At 40.8% G+C, this 23,618-nt stretch overlaps 7 non-coding genes and 77 pseudogenes across 7 annotated transcripts; all 84 read left to right on the top strand.

Moving 5' to 3' along the window:
* Positions 1-21: 21 nt before the first annotated feature.
* LOC134898429 (5S ribosomal RNA) lies at positions 22-141 on the top strand (annotated as a pseudogene).
* Positions 142-246: 105 nt separating this feature from the next.
* LOC134896980 (5S ribosomal RNA) lies at positions 247-365 on the top strand (annotated as a pseudogene).
* A 107-nt stretch (positions 366-472) lies between these two features.
* On the top strand, positions 473-592 carry LOC134897158 (5S ribosomal RNA; annotated as a pseudogene).
* Positions 593-699: 107 nt separating this feature from the next.
* LOC134890412 (5S ribosomal RNA) lies at positions 700-818 on the top strand (annotated as a pseudogene).
* A 105-nt stretch (positions 819-923) lies between these two features.
* LOC134895013 (5S ribosomal RNA) lies at positions 924-1,042 on the top strand (annotated as a pseudogene).
* A 106-nt stretch (positions 1,043-1,148) lies between these two features.
* On the top strand, positions 1,149-1,267 carry LOC134896763 (5S ribosomal RNA; annotated as a pseudogene).
* Positions 1,268-1,373: 106 nt separating this feature from the next.
* Positions 1,374-1,492, top strand: LOC134895833 (5S ribosomal RNA; annotated as a pseudogene).
* A 106-nt stretch (positions 1,493-1,598) lies between these two features.
* On the top strand, positions 1,599-1,717 carry LOC134895277 (5S ribosomal RNA; annotated as a pseudogene).
* A 106-nt stretch (positions 1,718-1,823) lies between these two features.
* On the top strand, positions 1,824-1,942 carry LOC134895374 (5S ribosomal RNA; annotated as a pseudogene).
* Positions 1,943-2,049: 107 nt separating this feature from the next.
* LOC134898271 (5S ribosomal RNA) lies at positions 2,050-2,168 on the top strand (annotated as a pseudogene).
* A 106-nt stretch (positions 2,169-2,274) lies between these two features.
* LOC134898016 (5S ribosomal RNA) lies at positions 2,275-2,393 on the top strand (annotated as a pseudogene).
* A 558-nt stretch (positions 2,394-2,951) lies between these two features.
* Positions 2,952-3,071, top strand: LOC134896630 (5S ribosomal RNA; annotated as a pseudogene).
* Positions 3,072-3,178: 107 nt separating this feature from the next.
* Positions 3,179-3,297, top strand: LOC135070793 (5S ribosomal RNA). The gene has a single exon (XR_010256945.1). It is a non-coding gene; the product is annotated as a 5S ribosomal RNA (ribosomal RNA).
* Positions 3,298-3,402: 105 nt separating this feature from the next.
* Positions 3,403-3,521, top strand: LOC134896313 (5S ribosomal RNA; annotated as a pseudogene).
* Positions 3,522-3,627: 106 nt separating this feature from the next.
* On the top strand, positions 3,628-3,746 carry LOC134897604 (5S ribosomal RNA; annotated as a pseudogene).
* Positions 3,747-3,853: 107 nt separating this feature from the next.
* Positions 3,854-3,972, top strand: LOC134897610 (5S ribosomal RNA; annotated as a pseudogene).
* A 107-nt stretch (positions 3,973-4,079) lies between these two features.
* On the top strand, positions 4,080-4,198 carry LOC134896237 (5S ribosomal RNA; annotated as a pseudogene).
* A 107-nt stretch (positions 4,199-4,305) lies between these two features.
* On the top strand, positions 4,306-4,425 carry LOC134896483 (5S ribosomal RNA; annotated as a pseudogene).
* A 98-nt stretch (positions 4,426-4,523) lies between these two features.
* LOC134895283 (5S ribosomal RNA) lies at positions 4,524-4,642 on the top strand (annotated as a pseudogene).
* Positions 4,643-5,199: 557 nt separating this feature from the next.
* On the top strand, positions 5,200-5,318 carry LOC134896435 (5S ribosomal RNA; annotated as a pseudogene).
* A 328-nt stretch (positions 5,319-5,646) lies between these two features.
* On the top strand, positions 5,647-5,765 carry LOC134898012 (5S ribosomal RNA; annotated as a pseudogene).
* Positions 5,766-5,871: 106 nt separating this feature from the next.
* LOC134894480 (5S ribosomal RNA) lies at positions 5,872-5,990 on the top strand (annotated as a pseudogene).
* Positions 5,991-6,097: 107 nt separating this feature from the next.
* On the top strand, positions 6,098-6,216 carry LOC134896141 (5S ribosomal RNA; annotated as a pseudogene).
* A 107-nt stretch (positions 6,217-6,323) lies between these two features.
* On the top strand, positions 6,324-6,443 carry LOC134898055 (5S ribosomal RNA; annotated as a pseudogene).
* Positions 6,444-6,548: 105 nt separating this feature from the next.
* Positions 6,549-6,667, top strand: LOC134895933 (5S ribosomal RNA; annotated as a pseudogene).
* Positions 6,668-6,774: 107 nt separating this feature from the next.
* On the top strand, positions 6,775-6,894 carry LOC134895803 (5S ribosomal RNA; annotated as a pseudogene).
* A 107-nt stretch (positions 6,895-7,001) lies between these two features.
* LOC135066578 (5S ribosomal RNA) lies at positions 7,002-7,120 on the top strand. Its single transcript, XR_010252822.1, has one exon. It is a non-coding gene; the product is annotated as a 5S ribosomal RNA (ribosomal RNA).
* A 331-nt stretch (positions 7,121-7,451) lies between these two features.
* Positions 7,452-7,570, top strand: LOC134898092 (5S ribosomal RNA; annotated as a pseudogene).
* Positions 7,571-7,676: 106 nt separating this feature from the next.
* Positions 7,677-7,795, top strand: LOC134898371 (5S ribosomal RNA; annotated as a pseudogene).
* A 107-nt stretch (positions 7,796-7,902) lies between these two features.
* Positions 7,903-8,021, top strand: LOC134894624 (5S ribosomal RNA; annotated as a pseudogene).
* A 332-nt stretch (positions 8,022-8,353) lies between these two features.
* LOC134898244 (5S ribosomal RNA) lies at positions 8,354-8,472 on the top strand (annotated as a pseudogene).
* A 107-nt stretch (positions 8,473-8,579) lies between these two features.
* On the top strand, positions 8,580-8,699 carry LOC134895505 (5S ribosomal RNA; annotated as a pseudogene).
* Positions 8,700-8,806: 107 nt separating this feature from the next.
* LOC135059393 (5S ribosomal RNA) lies at positions 8,807-8,925 on the top strand. Its single transcript, XR_010245797.1, has one exon. It is a non-coding gene; the product is annotated as a 5S ribosomal RNA (ribosomal RNA).
* Positions 8,926-9,030: 105 nt separating this feature from the next.
* Positions 9,031-9,149, top strand: LOC134895518 (5S ribosomal RNA; annotated as a pseudogene).
* Positions 9,150-9,256: 107 nt separating this feature from the next.
* On the top strand, positions 9,257-9,375 carry LOC134896926 (5S ribosomal RNA; annotated as a pseudogene).
* A 107-nt stretch (positions 9,376-9,482) lies between these two features.
* On the top strand, positions 9,483-9,602 carry LOC134893993 (5S ribosomal RNA; annotated as a pseudogene).
* A 107-nt stretch (positions 9,603-9,709) lies between these two features.
* Positions 9,710-9,828, top strand: LOC134894665 (5S ribosomal RNA; annotated as a pseudogene).
* Positions 9,829-10,159: 331 nt separating this feature from the next.
* LOC134896459 (5S ribosomal RNA) lies at positions 10,160-10,278 on the top strand (annotated as a pseudogene).
* Positions 10,279-10,385: 107 nt separating this feature from the next.
* LOC134897111 (5S ribosomal RNA) lies at positions 10,386-10,504 on the top strand (annotated as a pseudogene).
* A 333-nt stretch (positions 10,505-10,837) lies between these two features.
* LOC134897455 (5S ribosomal RNA) lies at positions 10,838-10,956 on the top strand (annotated as a pseudogene).
* A 107-nt stretch (positions 10,957-11,063) lies between these two features.
* On the top strand, positions 11,064-11,182 carry LOC134894506 (5S ribosomal RNA; annotated as a pseudogene).
* A 107-nt stretch (positions 11,183-11,289) lies between these two features.
* Positions 11,290-11,408, top strand: LOC134895285 (5S ribosomal RNA; annotated as a pseudogene).
* A 106-nt stretch (positions 11,409-11,514) lies between these two features.
* Positions 11,515-11,633, top strand: LOC134898485 (5S ribosomal RNA; annotated as a pseudogene).
* A 107-nt stretch (positions 11,634-11,740) lies between these two features.
* LOC134897639 (5S ribosomal RNA) lies at positions 11,741-11,859 on the top strand (annotated as a pseudogene).
* Positions 11,860-11,966: 107 nt separating this feature from the next.
* On the top strand, positions 11,967-12,085 carry LOC134892835 (5S ribosomal RNA; annotated as a pseudogene).
* Positions 12,086-12,192: 107 nt separating this feature from the next.
* LOC134896998 (5S ribosomal RNA) lies at positions 12,193-12,312 on the top strand (annotated as a pseudogene).
* Positions 12,313-12,419: 107 nt separating this feature from the next.
* LOC134884358 (5S ribosomal RNA) lies at positions 12,420-12,538 on the top strand. Its single transcript, XR_010168508.1, has one exon. It is a non-coding gene; the product is annotated as a 5S ribosomal RNA (ribosomal RNA).
* Positions 12,539-12,871: 333 nt separating this feature from the next.
* On the top strand, positions 12,872-12,990 carry LOC134896164 (5S ribosomal RNA; annotated as a pseudogene).
* Positions 12,991-13,097: 107 nt separating this feature from the next.
* LOC134898164 (5S ribosomal RNA) lies at positions 13,098-13,217 on the top strand (annotated as a pseudogene).
* Positions 13,218-13,550: 333 nt separating this feature from the next.
* Positions 13,551-13,669, top strand: LOC134896991 (5S ribosomal RNA; annotated as a pseudogene).
* Positions 13,670-13,776: 107 nt separating this feature from the next.
* On the top strand, positions 13,777-13,895 carry LOC134890228 (5S ribosomal RNA; annotated as a pseudogene).
* A 105-nt stretch (positions 13,896-14,000) lies between these two features.
* LOC134898451 (5S ribosomal RNA) lies at positions 14,001-14,119 on the top strand (annotated as a pseudogene).
* A 107-nt stretch (positions 14,120-14,226) lies between these two features.
* LOC134893220 (5S ribosomal RNA) lies at positions 14,227-14,345 on the top strand (annotated as a pseudogene).
* A 333-nt stretch (positions 14,346-14,678) lies between these two features.
* On the top strand, positions 14,679-14,797 carry LOC134896236 (5S ribosomal RNA; annotated as a pseudogene).
* Positions 14,798-14,904: 107 nt separating this feature from the next.
* Positions 14,905-15,024, top strand: LOC134897160 (5S ribosomal RNA; annotated as a pseudogene).
* Positions 15,025-15,131: 107 nt separating this feature from the next.
* On the top strand, positions 15,132-15,250 carry LOC134893108 (5S ribosomal RNA; annotated as a pseudogene).
* A 331-nt stretch (positions 15,251-15,581) lies between these two features.
* LOC134896765 (5S ribosomal RNA) lies at positions 15,582-15,700 on the top strand (annotated as a pseudogene).
* A 332-nt stretch (positions 15,701-16,032) lies between these two features.
* Positions 16,033-16,151, top strand: LOC134894622 (5S ribosomal RNA; annotated as a pseudogene).
* A 332-nt stretch (positions 16,152-16,483) lies between these two features.
* Positions 16,484-16,602, top strand: LOC134897134 (5S ribosomal RNA; annotated as a pseudogene).
* Positions 16,603-16,709: 107 nt separating this feature from the next.
* LOC134897682 (5S ribosomal RNA) lies at positions 16,710-16,829 on the top strand (annotated as a pseudogene).
* A 107-nt stretch (positions 16,830-16,936) lies between these two features.
* On the top strand, positions 16,937-17,055 carry LOC135059392 (5S ribosomal RNA). Its single transcript, XR_010245796.1, has one exon. It is a non-coding gene; the product is annotated as a 5S ribosomal RNA (ribosomal RNA).
* Positions 17,056-17,160: 105 nt separating this feature from the next.
* Positions 17,161-17,279, top strand: LOC134895549 (5S ribosomal RNA; annotated as a pseudogene).
* A 107-nt stretch (positions 17,280-17,386) lies between these two features.
* LOC134895370 (5S ribosomal RNA) lies at positions 17,387-17,505 on the top strand (annotated as a pseudogene).
* A 107-nt stretch (positions 17,506-17,612) lies between these two features.
* On the top strand, positions 17,613-17,732 carry LOC134893997 (5S ribosomal RNA; annotated as a pseudogene).
* A 107-nt stretch (positions 17,733-17,839) lies between these two features.
* On the top strand, positions 17,840-17,958 carry LOC134893667 (5S ribosomal RNA; annotated as a pseudogene).
* A 331-nt stretch (positions 17,959-18,289) lies between these two features.
* Positions 18,290-18,408, top strand: LOC134895564 (5S ribosomal RNA; annotated as a pseudogene).
* A 107-nt stretch (positions 18,409-18,515) lies between these two features.
* On the top strand, positions 18,516-18,634 carry LOC134897110 (5S ribosomal RNA; annotated as a pseudogene).
* Positions 18,635-18,740: 106 nt separating this feature from the next.
* On the top strand, positions 18,741-18,859 carry LOC134897350 (5S ribosomal RNA; annotated as a pseudogene).
* Positions 18,860-19,192: 333 nt separating this feature from the next.
* Positions 19,193-19,312, top strand: LOC134897904 (5S ribosomal RNA; annotated as a pseudogene).
* A 333-nt stretch (positions 19,313-19,645) lies between these two features.
* Positions 19,646-19,764, top strand: LOC134896990 (5S ribosomal RNA; annotated as a pseudogene).
* Positions 19,765-19,871: 107 nt separating this feature from the next.
* Positions 19,872-19,990, top strand: LOC134885189 (5S ribosomal RNA). Its single transcript, XR_010169310.1, has one exon. It is a non-coding gene; the product is annotated as a 5S ribosomal RNA (ribosomal RNA).
* Positions 19,991-20,095: 105 nt separating this feature from the next.
* On the top strand, positions 20,096-20,214 carry LOC134898140 (5S ribosomal RNA; annotated as a pseudogene).
* Positions 20,215-20,321: 107 nt separating this feature from the next.
* LOC134893219 (5S ribosomal RNA) lies at positions 20,322-20,440 on the top strand (annotated as a pseudogene).
* Positions 20,441-20,773: 333 nt separating this feature from the next.
* Positions 20,774-20,892, top strand: LOC134893964 (5S ribosomal RNA; annotated as a pseudogene).
* A 107-nt stretch (positions 20,893-20,999) lies between these two features.
* LOC134897159 (5S ribosomal RNA) lies at positions 21,000-21,119 on the top strand (annotated as a pseudogene).
* A 107-nt stretch (positions 21,120-21,226) lies between these two features.
* Positions 21,227-21,345, top strand: LOC134892635 (5S ribosomal RNA; annotated as a pseudogene).
* A 331-nt stretch (positions 21,346-21,676) lies between these two features.
* On the top strand, positions 21,677-21,795 carry LOC134896766 (5S ribosomal RNA; annotated as a pseudogene).
* Positions 21,796-21,901: 106 nt separating this feature from the next.
* LOC134897750 (5S ribosomal RNA) lies at positions 21,902-22,020 on the top strand (annotated as a pseudogene).
* A 107-nt stretch (positions 22,021-22,127) lies between these two features.
* Positions 22,128-22,246, top strand: LOC134894621 (5S ribosomal RNA; annotated as a pseudogene).
* A 332-nt stretch (positions 22,247-22,578) lies between these two features.
* On the top strand, positions 22,579-22,697 carry LOC134897133 (5S ribosomal RNA; annotated as a pseudogene).
* Positions 22,698-22,804: 107 nt separating this feature from the next.
* Positions 22,805-22,923, top strand: LOC135071013 (5S ribosomal RNA). The gene has a single exon (XR_010257157.1). It is a non-coding gene; the product is annotated as a 5S ribosomal RNA (ribosomal RNA).
* A 105-nt stretch (positions 22,924-23,028) lies between these two features.
* On the top strand, positions 23,029-23,147 carry LOC134895517 (5S ribosomal RNA; annotated as a pseudogene).
* A 107-nt stretch (positions 23,148-23,254) lies between these two features.
* On the top strand, positions 23,255-23,373 carry LOC134896549 (5S ribosomal RNA; annotated as a pseudogene).
* A 107-nt stretch (positions 23,374-23,480) lies between these two features.
* On the top strand, positions 23,481-23,600 carry LOC134893996 (5S ribosomal RNA; annotated as a pseudogene).
* The last annotated feature ends 18 nt before the right edge of the window (positions 23,601-23,618 follow it).

The following is a 23,618-nucleotide window of genomic DNA, read 5'->3' as shown; positions in this document are numbered from 1 at the left end:
CTAACAGAAACAACAAAGCTCATCTACAGCCACACCACACTGGATACGCCCAATCTCATCTGATCTTTTAAGCTAAGCAGTATTAGAGCCTGGTTAGTATTTGGATGGGAGACCACCTCAGAATACAAGGTGCTGTAGGTATTTTTATACTGCCAACGCCGTTCTGATGATGCATTCCATTTTCAAACGTATTCTTTTATACCAGTAGTTAGAAGTAGAAAAGCTCTAACAGAAACCACATAGATCATCTACAGCCGAACCACACTGGATACACCCAATCTCATCTGGTCTTGGAAGCTTAGCAGTATTGGACCTGGTTAGTGCTTGGATGGGAGACCACCTGGGAATAAAAGGTGCTGTAGGTATTTTTATACTGCCAGCACGGTTCTGTTGATGCAATCCATTTTCAAACATAATCATTTATGTACCAGTAGTTAGAAGTAGAATAGTTCTAACAGAAACCATAAAGCTCATCTACAGCCACACCACACTGGATACGCCCAATCTCATCTGATTTTGGAAGCTAAGCAGTATTAGGGCCTGGTTAGTACTTGGATGGGAGACCACTTCAGAATACACAGTGCTGTAGGTATTTTTATACTGCCAACGCCGTTCTGTTGATGCATTCCATTTTCAAACTTATTCATTTATGTACCAGTAGTTAGAAGTAGAAAAGCTCTAACAGAAACAACAAAGCTCATCTACAGCCACACCATACTGGATACACCTATTCTCATCTGATCTTGGAAGCGAAGCAGTGTTGGGCCTGTTTAGTACTTGGATGGGAGACCACCTGGGAATACAAGGTGCTGTAGGTATTTTTATACTGCCAACACCGTTCTGTTGATGAATTACATTTTCAAACTTATTCTTTTATACCAGTAGTTAGATGTAGAAAAGCTCTAACAGAAACCACATAGCTGATCTACAGCTGCACCACACTGGATACACCCAATCTCATCTGATCTTGGAAGCTAAGCAGTGTTGGGTTTGGTTAGTACTTGGATTGGAGTCAACCTGGAAATACAAGGTGCTGTAGGTATTTTTATACTGCCACACCGTTCTGTTGATGCATTCCATTTTCAAACTTGTTCATTTATGTACCAGTAGTTAGAAGTAGAAAAGTTCTAACAGAAACCACAAAGCTCATCTACAGCCGCACCACACTGGTTACGCCCAATCTCATCTGATCTTGGAAGCTAAGCAGTGTTGGGTTTGGTTAGTACTTGGATGGGAGTCAACCTGGAAATACAAGGTGCTGTAGGTATTTTTATACTGCCACACCGTTCTGTTGATGCATTCCATTTTCAAACTTATTCATTTATGTACCAGTAGTTAGAAGTAGAAAAGTTGTAACAGAAACCAAAAAGATCATCTACAGCCACACCACACTGGTTACGCCCAATCTCATCTGATCTTGGAAGCTAAGCAGTGTTGGGTTTGGTTAGTACTTGGATGGGAGTCAACCTGGAAATACAAGGTGCTGTAGGTATTTTTATACTGCCACACCGTTCTGTTGATGCATTCCATTTTCAAACTTATTCATTTATGTACCAGTAGTTAGAAGTTGAAAAGTTGTAACAGAAACCACAAAGCTCATCTACAGCCACACCACACTGGATACGCTCAATCTCCTCTGATATTGGAAGCTAAGCAGTGTTGGTCCTGGTTAGTACTTGGATGGGAGACCACCTGGAAATACAAGGTGCTGTAGGTATTTTTATACTGCCAACACCGTTCTGTTGATGCATTCCATTTTCAAACTTATTCATTAATGTACCAGTAGTTAGAAGTATAAAAGTTCTAACAGAACCACAAAGCTCATATACAGCCACACCACACTGGTTACGCCCAATCTTATCTGATCTTGGAAGCTAAGCAGTGTTGGTCCTGGTTAGTACTTGGATGGGAGTCCATATGGAAATACTAGGTGCTGTAGGTATTTTTATACTGCCAACACCGTTCTGTTGATGCATTCCATTTTCAAACGTATTCATTTATGTACCAGTAGTTAGAAGTAGAAAAGTTCTAACAGAAACCACAAAGCTCATCTACAGCCACACATCACTGGTTACGCCTAATCTCATCTGATCTTGGAAGCTAAGCAGTGTTGGGTTTGGTTAGTACTTGGATGGGAGTCAAACTGGAAATACTAGGTGCTGTAGGTGTTTTTATACTGCCACACCGTTCTGTTGATGCATTCCATTTTCAAACTTATTCATTTATGTACCAGTAGTTAGAAGTAGAAAAGTTCTAACAGAAACCACAAAGCTCATCTACAGCCGCACCACACTGTATACGCCCGATGTTCTCTGATCTTGGAAGCTAAGCAGTGTTGGTCCTGGTTAGTACTTGGATGGGAGACCACCTGGAAATTCAAGGTGCTGTAGGTATTTTTATACTGCCAACACCGTTCTGTTGATGCATTCCATTATCAAACTTATTCATTTATGTACCAGTAGTTAGAAGTAGAAAAGTTCTAACAGAAACCACAAAGCTCATATACAGCCACACCACACTGGATACGCCCAATCTCATCTGATCTTTTAAGCTAAGCAGTATTAGAGCCTGGTTAGTATTTGGATGGGAGACCACCTCAGAATACAAGGTGCTGTAGGTATTTTTATACTGCCAACGCCGTTCTGTTGATGCATTCCATTTTCAAACTTATTCTTTTATACCAGTAGTTAGAAGTAGAAAAGCTCTAACAGAAACCACATAGATCATCTACAGCCGGACCACACTGGATACACCCAATCTCATCTGGTCTTGGAAGCTTAGCAGTATTGGACCTGGTTAGTGCTTGGATGGGAGACAACCTGGGAATAAAAGGTGGTGTAGGTATTTTTATACTGCCAGCACGGTTCTGTTGATGCAATCCATTTTCAAACATAATCATTTATGTACCAGTAGTTAGAAGTAGAATAGTTCTAATAGAAACCATAAAGCTCATCTACAGCCACACCACACTGGATACGCCCAATCTCATCTGATTTTGGAAGCTAAGCAGTATTAGGGCCTGGTTAGTACTTGGATGGGAGACCACTTCAGAATACACGGTACTGTAGGTATTTTTATACTGCCAACGCCGTTCTGTTGATGCATTCCATTTTCAAACTTATTCATTTATGTACCAGTAGTTAGAAGTAGAAAAGCTCTAACAGAAACAACAAAGCTCATCTACAGCCACACCATACTGGATACACCCAATCTCATCTGATCTTGGAAGCGAAGCAGTGTTGGGCCTGTTTAGTACTTGGATGGGAGACCACCTGGGAATACTAAGTGCTGTAGGTATTTTTATACTGCCAACACCGTTCTGTTGATGAATTACATTTTCAAACTTATTCTTTTATACCAGTAGTTAGAAGTAGAAAAGCTCTAACAGAAACCACATAGCTGATCTACAGCTGCACCACACTGGATACACCCAATCTCATCTGATCTTGGAAGCTAAGCAGTGTTGGGTTTGGTTAGTACTTGGATGGGAGTCAACCTGGAAATACAAGGTGCTGTAGGTATTTTTATACTGCCACACCGTTCTGTTGATGCATTCCATTTTCAAACTTATTCATTTATGTACCAGTAGTTAGAAGTAGAAAAGTTCTAACAGAAACCACAAAGCTTATCTACAGCCGCACCACACTGGATACGCCCAATGTTCTCTGATCTTGGAAGCTAAGCAGTGTTGGTCCTGGTTAGTACTTGGATGGGAGACCACCTGGAAATTCAAGGTGCTGTAGGTATTTTTATACTGCCAACACCGTTCTGTTGATGCATTCCATTATCAAACTTATTCATTTATGTACCAGTAGTTAGAAGTAGAAAAGTTCTAACAGAAACCACAAAGCTCATATACAGCCACACCACACTGGATACGCCCAATCTCAACTGATCTTGGAAGCTAAGCAGTATTGGACCTGGTTTGTGCTTGGTTGGGAGACCACCTGGGAACAAAAGGTGCTGTAGGTATTTTTATACTGCCAGCACGGTTCTGTTGATTCAATCCATTTTCAAACATATTCATTTATGTACCAGTAGTTAGAAGTAGAAAAGTTCTAACAGAAACTGCAAAGCTCATCTACAGCCACACCACACTGGATACCCGCAATCTCATCCGATCTTGGAAGCTAACCAGTGTTGTGCCTGGTTAGTACTTGGATGGGAGACCACCTGGAAATACAAGGTGCTGTAAGTATTTTTATACTGCCAACACCGTTCTGTTGATGCATTCCATTTTCACACTTATTCATTTATGTACCAGTAGTTAGAAGTAGAAAAGCACTAACAGAAACAACAAAGCTCATCTACAGCCACACCACACTGGATACGCCCAATCTCATCTGATCTTGAAAGCTAAGCAGTATTAGGGCCTGGTTAGTACTTGGATGGGAGACCACCTCAGCATACAAGGTGCTGTAGGTATTTTAATACCGTTCTGTTGATGCATTCCATTTTAAAACTTATTCATTTATGTACCAGTAGTTAGAAGTAGAAAAGCTCTAACAGAAACAACAAAGCTCATCTACAGCTGCACCACACTGGATACGCCCAATCTCATCTGCTCTTGGAAGCGAAGCAGCATTGGGCCTGGTTAGTACTTGGATGGGAGACCACCTGGGAATACAAGGTGCTGTAGGTATTTTTATACTGCCAACACCGTTCTGTTGATGAATTACATTATCAAACTTATTCTTTTATACCAGTAGTTAGAAGTAGAAAAGCTGTAACAGAAACCACATAGCTCATCTACAGCCACATCACAATGGATACACGCAATCTTGTCTGATCTTGGAAGCTAAGCAGTATTGGACCTGGTTAGTGCTTGGATGTGAGACCACCTGGGTATAAAAGGTGCTGTAGGTATTTTTATACTGCCAGCACGGTTCTGTTGTTGCAATCCATTTTCAAACATATTCATTTATGTACCAATAGTTAGAAGTAGAAAAGTTCTAACAGAAACCACAAAGCTCATCTACAGCCACACCACACTGGATATGACTAATCTCATCCGATCTTGGGAGCTAAACAGTGTTGGGCCTGGTTAGTACTTTGATGGGAGAAAACCTGTAAATACAAGGTGCTGTAGGTATTTTTATACTGCCAACACCGTTCTGTTGATGCATTCCATTTTCAAACTTATTCATTTATGTACCAGTAGTTAGAAGTAGAAAAGTTCTAACAGAAACCACAAAGCTCATCTACAGCCACACCACACTGGTTATGCCCAATCTCATCTGATCTTGGAAGCTAAGCAGTGTTGGGTTTGGTTAGTACTTGGATGGGAGTCAACCTGGAAATACAAGGTGCTGTAGGTATTTTTATACTGCCACACCGTTCTGTTGATGCATTCCATTTTCAAACTTATTCATTTATGTACCAGTAGTTAGAAGTAGAAAAGTTCTAACAGAAACCACAAAGCTCATCTACAGCCGGTGCTGGTTACGCCCAATCTCATCTTATCTTGGAAGCTAAGCAGTATTGGTCCTGGTTAGTACTTGGGTGGGAAACCACCTGGAAATACAAGGTGCTGTAGGTATTTTTATACTGCCAACACCGTTCTGTTGATGCATTCCATTTTCAAACTTATTCATTTATGTACCAGTAGATAGAAGAAGAAAAGTTCTAACAGAAACCACAAAGCTCATCTACAGCCACACCACACTCGTTACGCCCAATCTGATCTGATCTTGGAAGCTAAGCAGTGTTGGGTTTGGTTAGTACTTGGATGGGAGTCAACCTGGAAATACGAGGTGCTGTAGGTATTTTTATACTGCCACACCGTTCTGTTGATGCATTCCATTTTCAAACGTATTCATTTATGTACCAGTAGTTAGAAGTAGAAAAGTTCTAACAGAAACCACAAAGCTCATCTACAGCCACACCACACTGGTTACGCCCAATCTCATCTGATCGTGGAAGCGAAGCAGCATTGGGCCTGGTTAGTACTTGGATGGGAGACCACCTGGGAATACAAGGTGCTGTAGGTATTTTTATGCTGCCAACACCGTTCTGTTGATGCATTCCATTTTCAAACTTATTAATTTATGTACCAGTAGTTAGAAGTAGAAAAGTTCTAACAGAAACCACAAAGCTCATCTACAGCCACACCACACTCGTTACGCCCAATCTCATCTGATCTTGGAAGCTAAGCAGTGTTGGGTATGGTTAGTACTTGGATGGGAGACCACCTCAGAATACAAGGTGCTGTTGGTATTTTTATACTGACAACACCGTTCTATTGATGCATTCCATTTTCAAACTTATTTATTTATGTACCAGTAGTTAGAAGTAGAAAACCACTAACAGAAACAACAAAGCTCATCTATAGCCACACTACACTGGATACGCCCAATGTCATCTGATCTTGGAAGCTAAGCAGTATTAGAGCCTGGTTAGTATTTGGATGGGAGACCACCTCAGAATACAAGGTGCTGTAGGTATTTTTATACTGCCAACGCCGTTCTGTTGATGCATTCTATTTTCAAACTTATTCTTTTATACCAGTAGTTAGAAGTAGAAAAGCTCTAACAGAAACCACATAGATCATCTACAGCCGGACCACACTGGATACGCCCAATCTCATCTGATCTTGGAAGCGAAGCAGTATTGGACCTGGTTAGTGCTTGGATGGGAGACCACCTGGGAATAAAAGGTGCTGTAGGTATTTTTATACTGCCAGCACGGTTCTGTTGATGCAATCCATTTTCAAACATAATCATTTATGTACCAGTAGTCCGAAGTAGAATAGTTCTAACAGAAACCATAAAGCTCATCTACAGCCACACCACACTGGATACGCCCAATCTCATCTGATTTTGGAAGCTAAGCAGTATTAGGGCCTGGTTAGTACTTGAATGGGAGACCACCTCAGAATACAAGGTGCTGTAGGTATTTTTATACTGCCAACGCCGTTCTGTTGATGCATTCCATTTTCAAACTTATTCATTTATGTACCAGTAGTTAGAAGTAGAAAAGCTCTAACAGAAACAACAAAGTTCATCTACAGCCGCACCACACTGGATACACCCAATCTCATCTGATCTTGGAAGCGAAGCAGTGTTGGGCCTGTTTAGTACTTGGATGGGAGACCACCTGGGAATACAAGGTGCTGTAGGTATTTTTATACTGCCAACACCGTTCTGTTGATGAATTACATTTTCAAACTTATTCTTTTATACCAGTAGTTAGAAGTAGAAAAGCTGTAACAGAAACCACATAGCTCATCTACAGCCGCACCACAATGGATACACGCAATCTTGTCTGATCTTGGAAGCTAAGCAGTATTGGACCTGGTTAGTGCTTGGATGTGAGACCACCTTGGAATAAAAGGTGCTGTAGGTATTTTTATACTGCCAGCACGGTTCTGTTGATGCAATCCATTTTCAAACATATTCATTTATGTACCAATAGTTAGAAGTAGAAAAGTTCTAACAGAAACCACAAAGCTCATCTACAGCCACACCACACTGGTTACGCCCAATCTCATCTGATCTTGGAAGCTAAGCAGTGCTGGGTTTGGTTAGTACTTGGATGGAAGCCAACCTGGAAATACAAGGTGGTGTAGGTATTTTTATAATGCCACACCGTTCTGTTGATGCATTCCATTTTCAAACTTATTCATTTATGTACCAGTAGTTAGAAGTAGAAAAGTTCTAACAGAAACCACAAAGCTCATCTACAGCAGCACCACACTGGATACGTCCAATCTTCTCTGATCTTGGTAGCGAAGCAGTGTTGGTCCTGGTTAGTACTTGGATGGGAGTCCACCTGGAAATACAAGGTGCTGTAGGTATTTTTATACTGCCAACACCGTTCTGTTGATGCATTCCATTTTCAAACTTATTCATTTATGTACCAGTAGTTAGAAGTAGAAAAGTTCTAACAGAAACCACAAAGCTCATCTACAGCCACACCACACTGGTTACGCCCAATCTCATCTGATCTTGGAAGCTAAGCAGTGTTGGGTATGGTTAGTACTTGGATGGGAGACCACCTCAGAATACAAGGTGCTGTTGGTATTTTTATACTGACAACACCGTTCTGTTGATGCATTCCATTTTCAAACTTATTTATTTATGTACCAGTAGTTAGAAGTAGAAAAGCACTAACAGAAACAACAAAGCTCATCTACAGCCACACCACACTGGATACGCCCAATGTCATCTGATCTTGGAAACTAAGCAGTATTAGAGCCTGGTTAGTATTTGGATGGGAGGCCACCTCAGAATACAAGGTGCTGTAGGTATTTTTATACTGCCAACGCCGTTCTGTTGATGCATTCCATTTTCAAACTTATTCTTTTATACCAGTAGTTAGAAGTAGAAAAGCTCTAACAGAAACCACATAGATCATCTACAGCCGGACCACACTGGATACACCCAATCTCATCTGGTCATGGAAGCTTAGCAGTATTGGACCTGGTTAGTGCTTGGATGGGAGACCACCTGGGAATAAAAGGTGCTGTAGGTATTTTTATACTGCCAGCACGGTTCTGTTGATGCAATCCATTTTCAAACATAATCATTTATGTACCAGTAGTCCGAAGTAGAATAGTTCTAACAGAAACCATAAAGCTCATCTACAGCCACACCACACTGGATACGCCCAATCTCATCTGATTTTGGAAGCTAAGCAGTATTAGGGCCTGGTTAGTACTTGGATGGGAGACCACTTCAGAATACAAGGTGCTGTAGGTATTTTTATACTGCCAACGCCGTTCTGTTGATGCATTCCATTTTCAAACTTATTCATTTATGTACCAGTAGTTAGAAGTAGAAAAGCTCTAACAGAAACAACAAAGTTCATCTACAGCCACACCACACTGGATACACCCAATCTCATCTGATCTTGGAAGCGAAGCAGTGTTGGGCCTGTTTAGTACTTGGATGGGAGACCACCTGGGAATACAAGGTGCTGTAGGTATTTTTATACTGCCAACACCGTTCTGTTGATGAATTACATTTTCAAACTTATTCTTTTATACCAGTAGTTAGAAGTAGAAAAGCTCTAACAGAAACCACATAGCTGATCTACAGCTGCACCACACTGGATACACCCAATCTCATCTGATCTTGGAAGCTAAGCAGTATTGGACCTGGTTAGTGCTTGGTTGGGAGACCACCTGGGAATAAAAGGTGCTGTAGGTATTTTTATACTGCCAGCACGGTTCTGTTGATTCAATCCATTTTCAAACATATTCATTTATATACCAGTAGTTAGAAGTAGAAAAGTTCTAACAGAAACTGCAAAGCTCATCTACAGCCATACGACACTGGATACCCGCAATCTCATCCGATCTTGGAAGCTAACCAGTGTTGTGCCTGGTTAGTACTTGGATGGGAGACCACCTGGAAATACAAGGTGCTGTAAGTATTTTTATACTGCCAACACCGTTCTGTTGATGCATTCCATTTTCACACTTATTCATTTATGTACCAGTAGTTAGAAGTAGAAAAGCACTAACAGAAACAACAAAGCTCATCTACAGCCACACCACACTGGATACGCCCAATCTCATCTGATCTTGGAAGCTAAGCAGTATTAGGGCCTGGTTAGTACTTAGATGGGAGACCACCTCAGAATACAAGGTGCTGTAGGTATTTTAATACTGCCAACACCGTTCTGTTGATGCATTCCATTTTCAAACTTATTCATTTATGTACCAGTAGTTAGAAGTAGAAAAGCTCTAACAGAAACAACAAAGCTCATCTACAGCTGCACCACGCTGGATACGCCCAATCTCATCTGATCTTGGAAGCGAAGCAGTATTGGGCCTGGTTAGTACTTGGATGGGAGACCACCTGGGAATACAAGGTGCTGCAGGTATTTTTATACTGCCAACACCGTTCTGTTGATGAATTACATTTTCAAACTTATTCTTTTATACCAGTAGTTAGAAGTAGAAAAGCTGTAACAGAAACCACATAGCTCATCTACAGCCACACCACAATGGATACACGCAATCTTGTCTGATCTTGGAAGCTAAGCAGTATTGGACCTGGTTAGTGCTTGGATGTGAGACCACCTTGGAATAAAAGGTGCTGTAGGTATTTTTATACTGCCAGCACGGTTCTGTTGATGCAATCCATTTTCAAACATATTCATTTATGTACCAATGGTTAGAAGTAGAAAAGTTCTAACAGAAACCACAAAGCTCATCTACAGCCACACCACACTGGATACGCCTGATCTCATCCGATCTTGGGAGCTAAACAGTGTTGGGCCTGGTTAGTACTTGAATGGGAGAACACCTGTAAATACAAGGTGCTGTAGGTATTTTTATACTTCCAACGCCGTTCTGTTGATGCATTCCATTTTCAAACGTATTCATTTATGTACCAGTAGTTAGAAGTAGAAAAGTTCTAACAGAAACCACAAAGCTCATCTACAGTCACACCACACTGGTTACGCCCAATCTCATCTGATCTTGGAAGCTAAGCAGTGTTGGGTTTGGTTCGTACTTGGATGGGAGTCAACCTGGAAATACAAGGTGCTGTAGGTATTTTTATACTGCCACACCGTTCTGTTGATGCATTCCATTTTCAAACTTATTCATTTATGTACCAGTAGTTAGAAGTAGAAAAGTTCTAACAGAAACCACATAGCTGATCTACAGCTGCACCACACTGGATACACCCAATCTAATCTCATCTTGGACGCTAAGCAGTATTGTACCTGGTTAGTGCTTGGTAGGGAGACCACCTTGGAATAAAAGGTGCTGTAGGTATTTTTATACTGCCAGCACGGTTCTGTTGATGCAATCCATTTTCAAACATATTCATTTATGTACCAGTAGTTAGAAGTAGAAAAGTTTTAACAGAGATACACAAAGCTCATCTACAGCCACAACACACTGGTTACGCCCAATCTCATCTGATCTTGGAAGCTAAGCAGTGTTGGGTTTGGTTAGTACTTGGATGGGAGTCAACCTGGAAATACAAGGTGCTGTAGGTATTTTTATACTGCCTACACCGTTCTGTTGATGCATTCCATTTTCAAACTTATTCATTTATGTACCAGTAGTTAGAAGTAGAAAAGTTCTAACAGAAACCACAAAGCTCATCTACAGCCACACCACACTGGATACGCCCATTCTCCTCTGATCTTGGAAGCTAAGCAGTGTTGGTCCTGGTTAGTACTTGGATGGGAGACCACCTGGAAATTCAAGGTGCTGTAGGTATTTTTATACTGCCAACACCGTTCTGTTGATGCATTCCATTATCAAACTTATTCATTTATGTACCAGTAGTTAGAAGTAGAAAAGTTCTAACAGAAACCACAAAGCTCATATACAGCCACACCACACTGGTTACGCCCAATCTTATCTGATCTTGGAAGCTAAGCAGTGTTGGTCCTGGTTAGTACTTGGATGGGAGTCCACCTGGAAATACAGGGTGCTGTAGGTATTTTATACTGCCAACACCGTTCTGTTGATGCATTCCATTTTCAAACTTATTCATTTATGTACCAGTAGTTAGAAGTAGAAAAGTTCTAACAGAAACCACAAAGCTCATCTACAGCCACACCACACTGGTTATGCCCAATCTCATCTGATCTTGGAAGCTAAGCAGTGTTGGGTATGGTTACTACTTGTATGGGAGACCACCTCAGAATACAAGGTGCTTTTGGTATTTTTATACTGCCAACACCGTTCTGTTGATGCATTCCATTTTAAAACTTATTTATTTATGTACCAGTAGCTAGAAGTAGAAAAGTTCTAACAGAAACCACAAAGCTCATCTACAGCCACACCACACTGGTTACGCCCAATCTCATCTGATCTTGGAAGCTAAGCAGTGTTGGGTATGTTTAGTACTTGGATGGGAGACCACCTCAGAATACAAGGTGATTTTGGTATTTTCATACTGCCAACATCGTTCTGTTGATGCAATCCATTTTCAAACTTATTTATTTATGTACCAGTAGTTAGAATTAGAAAAGTTCTAATAGAAACCACAAAGCTCATCTACAGCCACACCACACTGGATACCCCTAATCTCATCCAATCTTGGAAGCTAAGCAGTGTTGGGCCTAGTTAGTACTTGGATGGGAGACCGCCTGGAAACACAAGGTGCTGTAGGTATTTTCATACTGCCAACACCGTTCTGTTGATGCATTCCATTTTCACATTTATTCATTTATGTACCAGTAGTTAGAATTAGAAAAGCACTAACAGAAACAACTAAACTCATCTACAGCCACACCACTCTGGATACGCCCAATCTCATCTGATTTTGGAAGCTAAGCAGTATTAGGGCCTGATTAGTACTTGGATGGGAGACTACCTCAGAATACAAGGTGCTGTAGGTATTTTTATACTGCCAACGCCGTTCTGTAGATGCATTCCATTTTCAAACTTATTCATTTATGTACCAGTAGTTAGAAGTAGAAAAGCTCTAACAGAAACCACAAAGCTCATCTACAGCCACACCACACTTGATACGCCCAATCTCATCTGATCTTGGAAGCGAAGCAGTGTTGGACCTGGTTAGTACTTGGATGGGAGACCACCTGGGAATACAAGGTGCTGTAGGTATTTTTATACTGCCAACACCGTTCTGTTGATGAATTACATTTTCAAACTTATTCATTTATGTACCAGTAGTTAGAAGTAGAAAAGCTCTAACAGAAACCACATAGCTGATCTACAGCTGCACCACACTGGATACACCCAATCTCATCTCATCTTGGACGCTAAGCAGTATTGTACCTGGTTAGTGCTTGGTAGGGAGACCACCTTGGAATAAAAGGTGCTGTAGGTATTTTTATACTGCCAGCAAGGTTCTGTTGATTCAATCCATTTTCAAACTTATTCATTTATGTACCAGTAGTTAGAAGTAGAAAAGTTCTAACAGAAACCACAAAGCTCTTCTACAGCCACACCACACTGCTTACGCCAAATCTCATCTGATCTTGAAAGCTAAGCAGTGTTGGTCCTGGTTAGTACTTGGATGGGAGACCACCTCAGAATACAAGGTGCTGTAGGTATTTTTATACTGCCAACACCAATCTTTTGATGCATTCCATTTTCAAACTTATTCATTTATGTACCAGTAGTTAGAAGTAGAAAAGTTCTAACAGAAACAACAAAGCTCATATACAGCTACACCACACTGGATACGCCCAATCTCATCTGATCTTGGAAGCTAAGCAGTATTAGGGCCTGGTAAGTGCTTGGATGGAAGACCACCTGGAAATATGAGGTGCTGTAGGTATTTTTATACTGCCAAAATTGTTCTGTTGATGCATTCCATTTTCAAACTTATTCATTTATCTACCAGTAGTTAGAAGTAGAAAAGCTCTAACAGAAACAACAAATCTAATCTACAGCTGCAGCACACTGGTTCCACCCAATCTCATCTGATCTTGGAAGCTAAGCAGTTTTGGATCTGGTTAGTGCTTGGATGGGAGACCACCTGGGAATAAAAATTGCTGTAGGTATTTTTATACTGACAGCACGGTTCTGTTGATGCAATCCATTTTCAAACTTATTTATTTATGTACCAGTAGTAAGAAGAAGATAAGTTCTAACAAAAACCACAAAGCTCATCTACAGCCACACCACACTGGTTACGCCCAATCTCATCTTATCTTGGAAGCTAAGCAGTATTGGTCCTGGTTAGTACTTGGGTGGGAAACCACCTGGAAATACAAGGTGCTGTAGGTATTTTTATACTGCCAACACCGTTCTGTTGATGCATTCCATTTTCCAACTTATTCATTTATGTACCAGTAGTTAGAAGTAGAAAAGCTCTAACAGAAACAACAAAGCTCATCTACAGCCACACCACACTGGATACGCCCAATCTCATCTGATTTTGGAAGCGAAGCAGTATTGGGCCTGTTTAGTACTTGGATGGGAGACCACCTGGGAATACAAGGTGCTGTAGGTATTTTTATACTGCCAACACCGATCTGTTGATGAATTACATTTTCAAACTTATTCTTTTATACCAGTAGTTAGAAGTAGAAAAGCTCTAACAGAAACCGCATAGCTCATCTACAGCCGCACCACGCTGGATACACCCAATCTCATCTGATCTTGGAATCTAAGCAGTATTGGACCTGGTTAGTGCATGGATGGGAGACCACCTGGGAATAAAAGGTGGTGTAGGTATTTTTATACTGACAGCACGGTTCTGTTCATGCAATGCATTTTCAAACATTTTCATTTATGTACCAGTAGTTAGAAGTAGAAAATGTCTAACTGAAACCACAATGCTCATCTACAGCCACACCACACTGTATACCCTTAATCTCATCTGATCTTGAAAGCTAAGCAGTGTTGGACCCGATTAGTACTTGGATGGGAGACCACCTGGAAATACAAGGTGCTGTAGGTATTTTTATACTGCACACACCGTTCTGTTGATGCATTCCATTTTCAAACTTATTCATTTATGTACCAGTAGTTAGAAGTAGAAAAGTTCTAACAGAAAACACAAAGCTGATCTACAGCCACACCACACTGGATACTCCCAATGTCATCTGATCTTGGTAGCTAAGCAGTATTGGTCCTGGTTAGTACTTGGATGGGAGACAACCTGGAAATACAAGGTGCTATAGGTATTTTTATACTGCCAACACCGTTCTGTTGATACATTCCATTTTCAAACTTATTCATTTATGTACCAGTAGTTAGAAGTAGAAAAGTTCTAACAGAAACTGCAAAGCTCATCTACAGCCACACCACACTGGATACCCGCAATCTCATCCGATCTTGGAAGCTAACCAGTGTTGTGCCTGGTTAGTACTTGGATGGGAGACCACCTGGAAATACAAGGTGCTGTAAGTATTTTTATACTGCCAACACCGTTCTGTTGATGCATTCCATTTTCACACTTATTCATTTATGTACCAGTAGTTAGAAGTAGAAAAGCACTAACAAAAACAACAAAGCTCATCTACAGCCACACCACACTGGATACGCTCAATCTCATCTGATCTTGGAAGCTAAGCAGTATTAGGGACTGGTTAGTACTTAGATGGGAGACCACTTCAGAATACAAGGTGCTGTAGGTATTTTAATACTGCCAACACCGTTCTGTTGATGCATTCCATTTTCAAACTTATTCATTTATGTACCAGTAGTTAGAAGTAGAAAAGCTCTAACAGAAACAACAAAGCTCATCTACAGCTGCACCACACTGGATACGCCCAATCTCATCTGATCTTGGAAGCGAAGCAGTATTGGGCCTGGTTAGTACTTGTATGGGAGACCACCTGGGAATACAAGGTGCTGTAGGTATTTTTATACTGCCAACACCGTTCTGTTGATGAATTACATTTTCAAACTTATTCTTTTATACCAGTAGTTAGAAGTAGAAAAGCTGTAACAGAAACCACATAGCTCATCTACAGCCGCACCACAATGGATACACGCAATCTTGTCTGATCTTGGAAGCTAAGCAGTATTGGACCTGGTTAGTGCTTGGATGTGAGACCACTTTGGAATAAAAGGTGCTGTAGGCATTTTTATACTGCCAGCACGGTTCTGTTGATGCAATCCATTTTCAAACATATTCATTTATGTACCAATAGTTAGAAGTAGAAAAGTTCTAACAGAAACCACAAAGCTCATCTACAGCCACACCACACTGGTTACGCCCAATCTCATCTGATCTTGGAAGCGAAGCAGTGCTGGGTTTGGTTAGTACTTGGATGGGAGTCAACCTGGAAATACAAGGTGCTGTAGGTATTTTTATAATGCCACACCGTTCTGTTGATGCATTCCATTTTCAAACTTATTCATTTATGTACTAGTAGTTAGAAGTAGAAAAGTTCTAACAGAAACCACAAAGCTCATCTACAGCAGCACCACACTGGATACGTCCAATCTTCTCTGATCTTCGAAGCTAAGCAGTGTTGGTCCTGGTTAGTACTTGGATGGGAGTCCACCTGGAAATACAAGGTGCTGTAGGTATTTTTATACTGCCAACACCGTTCTGTTGATGCATTCCATTTTCAAACTTATTCATTTATGTACCAGTAGTTAGAAGTAGAAAAGTTCTAACAGAAACCACAAAGCTCATCTACAGCCACACCACACTGGTTACGCCCAATCTCATCTGATCTTGGAAGCTAAGCAGTGTTGGGTATGGTTAGTACTTGGATGGGAGACCACCTCAGAATACAAGGTGCTGTTGGTATTTTTATACTGACAACACCGTTCTGTTGATGCATTCCATTTTCAAACTTATTTATTTATGTACCAGTAGTTAGAAGTAGAAAAGCACTAACAGAAACAACAAAGCTCATCTACAGCCACACCACACTGGATACGCCCTATGTCATCTGATCTTGGAAACTAAGCAGTATTAGAGCCTGGTTAGTATTTGGATGGGAGACCACCTCAGAATACAAGGTGCTGTAGGTATTTTTATACTGCCAACGCCGTTCTGTTGATGCATTCCATTTTCAAACTTATTCTTTTATACCAGTAGTTAGAAGTAGAAAAGCTCTAACAGAAACCACATAGATCATCTACAGCCGGACCACACTGGATACACCCAATCTCATCTGGTCTTGGAAGCTTAGCAGTATTGGACCTGGTTAGTGCTTGGATGGGAGACCACCTGGGAATAAAAGGTGCTGTAGGTATTTTTATACTGCCAGCACGGTTCTGTTGATGCAATCCATTTTCAAACATAATCATTTATGTACCAGTAGTCCGAAGTAGAATAGTTCTAACAGAAACCATAAAGCTCATCTACAGCCACACCACACTGGATACGCCCAATCTCATCTGATTTTGGAAGCTAAGCAGTATTAGGGCCTGGTTAGTACTTGGATGGGAGACTACTTCAGAATACAAAGTGCTGTAGGTATTTTTATACTGCCAACGCCGTTCTGTTGATGCATTCCATTTTCAAACTTATTCATTTATGTACCAATAGTTAGAAGTAGAAAAGCTCTAACAGAAACAACAAAGTTCATCTACAGCCACACCACACTGGATACACCCAATCTCATCTGATCTTGGAAGCGAAGCAGTGTTGGGCCTGTTTAGTACTTGGATGGGAGACCACCTGGGAATACAAGGTGCTGTAGGTATTTTTATACTGCCAACACCGTTCTGTTGATGAATTACATTTTCAAACTTATTCTTTTATACCAGTAGTTAGAAGTAGAAAAGCTCTAACAGAAACCACATAGCTGATCTACAGCTGCACCACACTGGATACACCCAATCTCATCTGATCTTGGAAGCTAAGCAGTATTGGACCTAGTTAGTGCTTGGTTGGGAGACCACCTGGGAATAAAAGGTGCTGTAGGTATTTTTATACTGCCAGCACGGTTCTGTTGATTCAATCCATTTTCAAACATATTCATTAATATACCAGTAGTTAGAAGTAGAAAAGTTCTAACAGAAACTGCAAAGCTCATCTACAGCCATACCACACTGGATACCCGCAATCTCATCCGATCTTGGAAGCTAACCAGTGTTGTGCCTGGTTAGTACTTGGATGGGAGACCACCTGGAAATACAAGGTGCTGTAAGTATTTTTATACTGCCAACACCGTTCTGTTGATGCATTCCATTTTCACACTTATTCATTTATGTACCAGTAGTTAGAAGTAGAAAAGCACTAACAGAAACAACAAAGCTCATCTACAGCCACACCACACTGGATACGCCCAATCTCATCTGATCTTGGAAGCTAAGCAGTATTAGGGCCTGGTTAGTACTTAGATGGGAGACCACCTCAGAATACAAGGTGCTGTAGGTATTTTTATACTGCCAACACCGTTCTGTTGATGCATTCCATTTTCAAACTTATTCATTTATGTACCAGTAGTTAGAAGTAGAAAAGCTCTAACAGAAACAACAAAGCTCATCTACAGCTGCACCACGCTGGATACGCCCAATCTCATCTGATCTTGGAAGCGAAGCAGTATTGGGCCTGGTTAGTACTTGGATGGGAGACCACCTGGGAAAATAAGGTGCTGTAGGTATTTTTATACTGCCAACACCGTTCTGTTGATGAATTACATTTTCAAACTTATTCTTTTATACCAGTAGTTAGAAGTAGAAAAGCTGTAACAGAAACCACATAGCTCATCTACAGCCACACCACAATGGATACACGCAATCTTGTCTGATCTTGGAAGCTAAGCAGTATTGGACCTGGTTAGTGCTTGGATGTGAGACCACCTTGGAATAAAAGGTGCTGTAGGTATTTTTATACTGCCAGCACGGTTCTGTTGATGCAATCCATTTTCAAACATATTCATTTATGTACCAATAGTTAGAAGTAGAAAAGTTCTAACAGAAACCACAAAGCTCATCTACAGCCACACCACACTGGATACGCCTAATCTCATCCGATCTTGGGAGCTAAACAGTGTTGGGCCTGGTTAGTACTTGGATGGGAGAACACCTGTAAATACAAGGTGCTGTAGGTATTTTTATACTTCCAACGCCGTTCTGTTGATACATTCCATTTTCAAACTTATTCATTTATGTACCAGTAGTTAGAAGTAGAAAAGTTCTAACAGAAACCACAAAGCTCATCTACAGTCACACCACACTGGTTACGCCCAATCTCATCTGATCTTGGAAGCTAAGCAGTGTTGGGTTTGGTTCGTACTTGGATGGGAGTCAACCTGGAAATACAAGGTGCTGTAGGTATTTTTATACTGCCACACCGTTCTGTTGATGCATTCCATTTTCAAACTTATTCATTTATGTACCAGTAGTTAGAAGTAGAAAAGTTCTAACAGAAACCACAAAGCTTATCTACAGCCGCACCACACTGGATACGCCCAATCTTCTCTGATCTTGGAAGCTAAGCAGTGTTGCTCCTGGTTAGTACTTGGATGGGAGACCACCTGGAAATTCAAGGTGCTGTAGGTATTTTTATACTGCCAACACCGTTCTGTTGATGCATTCCATTATCAAACTTATTCATTTATGTACCAGTAGTTAGAAGTAGAAAAGTTCTAACAGAAACCACAAAGCTCATATACAGCAACACCACACTGGTTACGCCCAATCTTATCTGATCTTGGAAGCTAAGCAATGTTGGTCCTGGTTAATACTTGGATGGGAGTACACCTGGAAATACAAGGTGCTGTAGGTATTTTTATACTGCCAACACCGTTCTGTTGATTCATTCCATTTTCAAACTTATTCATTTATGTACCAGTAGTTAGAAGTAGAAAAGTTCTAACAGAAACAACAAAGCTCATATACAGCTACACCACACTGGATACGCCCAATCTCATCTGATCTTGGAAGCTAAGCAGTATTAGGGCCTGGTAAGTGCTTGGATGGAAGACCACCTGGAAATACGAGGTGCTGTAGGTATTTTTATACTGCCAAAATTGTTCTGTTGATGCATTCCATTTTCAAACTTATTCATTTATCTACCAGTAGTTAGAAGTAGAAAAGCTCTAACAGAAACAACAAATCTAATCTACAGCTGCAGCACACTGGTTCCACCCAATCTCATCTGATCTTGGAAGCTAAGCAGTTTTGGATCTGGTTAGTGCTTGGATGGGAGACCACCTGGGAATAAAAATTGCTGTAGGTATTTTTATACTGACAGCACGGTTCTGTTGATGCAATCCATTTTCAAACTTATTTATTTATGTACCAGTAGTAAGAAGAAGATAAGTTCTAACAAAAACCACAAAGCTCATCTACAGCCACACCACACTGGTTACGCCCAATCTCATCTTATCTTGGAAGCTAAGCAGTATTGGTCCTGGTTAGTACTTGGGTGGGAAACCACCTGGAAATACAAGGTGCTGTAGGTATTTTTATACTGCCAACACCGCTCTGTTGATGCATTCCATTTTCCAACTTATTCATTTATGTACCAGTAGTTAGAAGTAGAAAAGCTCTAACAGAAACAACAAAGCTCATCTACAGCCACACCACACTGGATACGCCCAATCTCATCTGATCTTGGAAGCGAAGCAGTATTGGGCCTGTTTAGTACTTGGATGGGAGACCACCTGGGAATACAAGGTGCTGTAGGTATTTTTATACTGCCAACACCGATCTGTTGATGAATTACATTTTCAAACATATTCTTTTATACCAGTAGTTAGAAGTAGAAAAGCTCTAACAGAAACCGCATAGCTCATCTACAGCCGCACCACGCTGGATACACCCAATCTCATCTGATCTTGGAATCTAAGCAGTATTGGGCCTGGTTAGTGCATGGATGGGAGACCACCTGGGAATAAAAGGTGGTGTAGGTATTTTTATACTGACAGCACGGTTCTGTTCATGCAATGCATTTTCAAACATATTCATTTATGTACCAGTAGTTAGAAGTAGAAAAGGTCTAACTGAAACCACAATGCTCATCTACAGCCACACCACACTGTATACCCTTAATCTCATCTGATCTTGAAAGCTAAGCAGTGTTGGACCCGATTAGTACTTGGATGGGAGACCACCTGGAAATACAAGGTGCTGTAGGTATTTTTATACTGCACACACCGTTCTGTTGATGCATTCCATTTTCAAACTTATTCATTTATGTACCAGTAGTTAGAAGTAGAAAAGTTCTAACAGAAAACACAAAGCTGATCTACAGCCACACCACACTGGATACTCCCAATGTCATCTGATCTTGGTAGCTAAGCAGTATTGGTCCTGGTTAGTACTTGGATGGGAGACAACCTGGAAATACAAGGTGCTATAGGTATTTTTATACTGCCAACACCGTTCTGTTGATACATTCCATTTTCAAACTTATTCATTTATGTACCAGTAGTTAGAAGTAGAAAAGTTCTAACAGAAACTGCAAAGCTCATCTACAGCCACACCACACTGGATACCCGCAATCTCATCCGATCTTGGAAGCTAACCAGTGTTGGGCCTGGTTAGTACTTGGATGGGAGACCACCTGGAAATACAAGGTGCTGTAAGTATTTTTATACTGCCAACACCGTTCTGTTGATGCATTCCATTTTCACACTTATTCATTTATGTACCAGTAGTTAGAAGTAGAAAAGCACTAACAAAAACAACAAAGCTCATCTACAGCCACACCACACTGGATACGCTCAATCTCATCTGATCTTGGAAGCTAAGCAGTATTAGGGACTGGTTAGTACTTAGATGGGAGACCACTTCAGAATACAAGGTGCTGTAGGTATTTTAATACTACCAACACCGTTCTGTTGATGCATTCCATTTTCAAACTTATTCATTTATGTACCAGTAGTTAGAAGTAGAAAAGCTCTAACAGAAACAACAAAGCTCATCTACAGCTGCACCACACTGGATACGCCCAATCTCATCTGATCTTGGAAGCGAAGCAGTATTGGGCCTGGTTAGTACTAGTATGGGAGACCACCTGGGAATACAAGGTGCTGTAGGTATTTTTATACTGCCAACACCGTTCTGTTGATGAATTACATTTTCAAACTTATTCTTTTATACCAGTAGTTAGAAGTAGAAAAGCTGTAACAGAAACCACATAGCTCATCTACAGCCGCACCACAATGGATACACGCAATCTTGTCTGATCTTGGAAGCTAAGCAGTATTGGACCTGGTTAGTGCTTGGATGTGAGACCACTTTGGAATAAAAGGTGCTGTAGGCATTTATATAGTGCCAGCACGGTTCTGTTGATGCAATCCATTTTCAAACATATTCATTTATGTACCAATAGTTAGAAGTAGAAAAGTTCTAACAGAAACCACAAAGCTCATCTACAGCCACACCACACTGGTTACGCCCAATCTCATCTGATCTTGGAAGCGAAGCAGTGCTGGGTTTGGTTAGTACTTGGATGGGAGTCAACCTGGAAATACAAGGTGCTGTAGGTATTTTTATAATGCCACACCGTTCTGTTGATGCATTCCATTTTCAAACTTATTCATTTATGTACTAGTAGTTAGAAGTAGAAAAGTTCTAACAGAAACCACAAAGCTCATCTACAGCAGCACCACACTGGATACGTCCAATCTTCTCTGATCTTGGAAGCTAAGCAGTGTTGGTCCTGGTTAGTACTTGGATGGGAGTCCACCTGGAAATACAAGGTGCTGTAGGTATTTTTATACTGCCAACACCGTTCTGTTGATGCATTCCATTTTCAAACTTATTCATTTATGTACCAGTAGTTAGAAGTAGAAAAGTTCTAACAGAAACCACAAAGCTCATCTACAGCCACACCACACTGGTTACGCCCAATCTCATCTGATCTTGGAAGCTAAGCAGTGTTGGGTATGGTTAGTACTTGGATGGGAGACCACCTCAGAATACAAGGTGCTGTTGGTATTTTTATACTGACAACACCGTTCTGTTGATGCATTCCATTTTCAAACTTATTTATTTATGTACCAGTAGTTAGAAGTAGAAAAGCACTAACAGAAACAACAAAGCTCATCTACAGCCACACCACACTGGATACGCCCTATGTCATCTGATCTTGGAAACTAAGCAGTATTAGAGCCTGGTTAGTATTTGGATGGGAGACCACCTCAGAATACAAGGTGCTGTAGGTATTTTTATACTGCCAACGCCGTTCTGTTGATGCATTCCATTTTCAAACTTATTCTTTTATACCAGTAGTTAGAAGTAGAAAAGCTCTAACAGAAACCACATAGATCATCTACAGCCGGACCACACTGGATACACCCAATCTCATCTGGTCTTGGAAGCTTAGCAGTATTGGACCTGGTTAGTGCTTGGATGGGAGACCACCTGGGAATAAAAGGTGCTGTAGGTATTTTTATACTGCCAGCACGGTTCTGTTGATGCAATCCATTTTCAAACATAATCATTTATGTACCAGTAGTCCGAAGTAGAATAGTTCTAACAGAAACCATAAAGCTCATCTACAGCCACACCACACTGGATACGCCCAATCTCATCTGATTTTGGAAGCGAAGCAGTGTTGGGCCTGTTTAGTACTTGGATGGGAGACCACCTGGGAATACAAGGTGCTGTAGGTATTTTTATACTGCCAACACCGTTCTGTTGATGAATTACATTTTCAAACTTATTCTTTTATACCAGTAGTTAGAAGTAGAAAAGCTCTAACAGAAACCACATAGCTGATCTACAGCTGCACCACACTGGATACACCCAATCTCATCTGATCTTGGAAGCTAAGCAGTATTGGACCTGGTTAGTGCTTGGTTGGGAGACCACCTGGGAATAAAAGGTGCTGTAGGTATTTTTATACTGCCAGCACGGTTCTGTTGATTCAATCCATTTTCAAACATATTCATTTATATACCAGTAGTTAGAAGTAGAAAAGTTCTAACAGAAACTGCAAAGCTCATCTACAGCCATACCACACTGGATACCCGCAATCTCATCCGATCTTGGAAGCTAACCAGTGTTGTTCCTGGTTAGTACTTGGATGGGAGACCACCTGGAAATACAAGGTGCTGTAAGTATTTTTATACTGCCAACACCGTTCTGTTGATGCATTCCATTTTCACACTTATTCATTTATGTACCAGTAGTTAGAAGTAGAAAAGCACTAACAGAAACAACAAAGCTCATCTACAGCCACACCACACTGGATACGCCCAATCTCATCTGATCTTGGAAGCTAAGCAGTATTAGGGCCTGGTTAGTACTTAGATGGGAGACCACCTCAGAATACAAGGTGCTGTAGGTATTTTTATACTGCCAACAC

This window comes from Pseudophryne corroboree, chromosome 3 (assembly GCF_028390025.1).
Source record: "Pseudophryne corroboree isolate aPseCor3 chromosome 3, aPseCor3.hap2, whole genome shotgun sequence".
Taxonomy (NCBI): domain Eukaryota; kingdom Metazoa; phylum Chordata; class Amphibia; order Anura; family Myobatrachidae; genus Pseudophryne; species Pseudophryne corroboree.
Note: the sequence above shows the minus strand (reverse complement) of the source record. Positions and strands in the feature narration are given on the sequence as shown.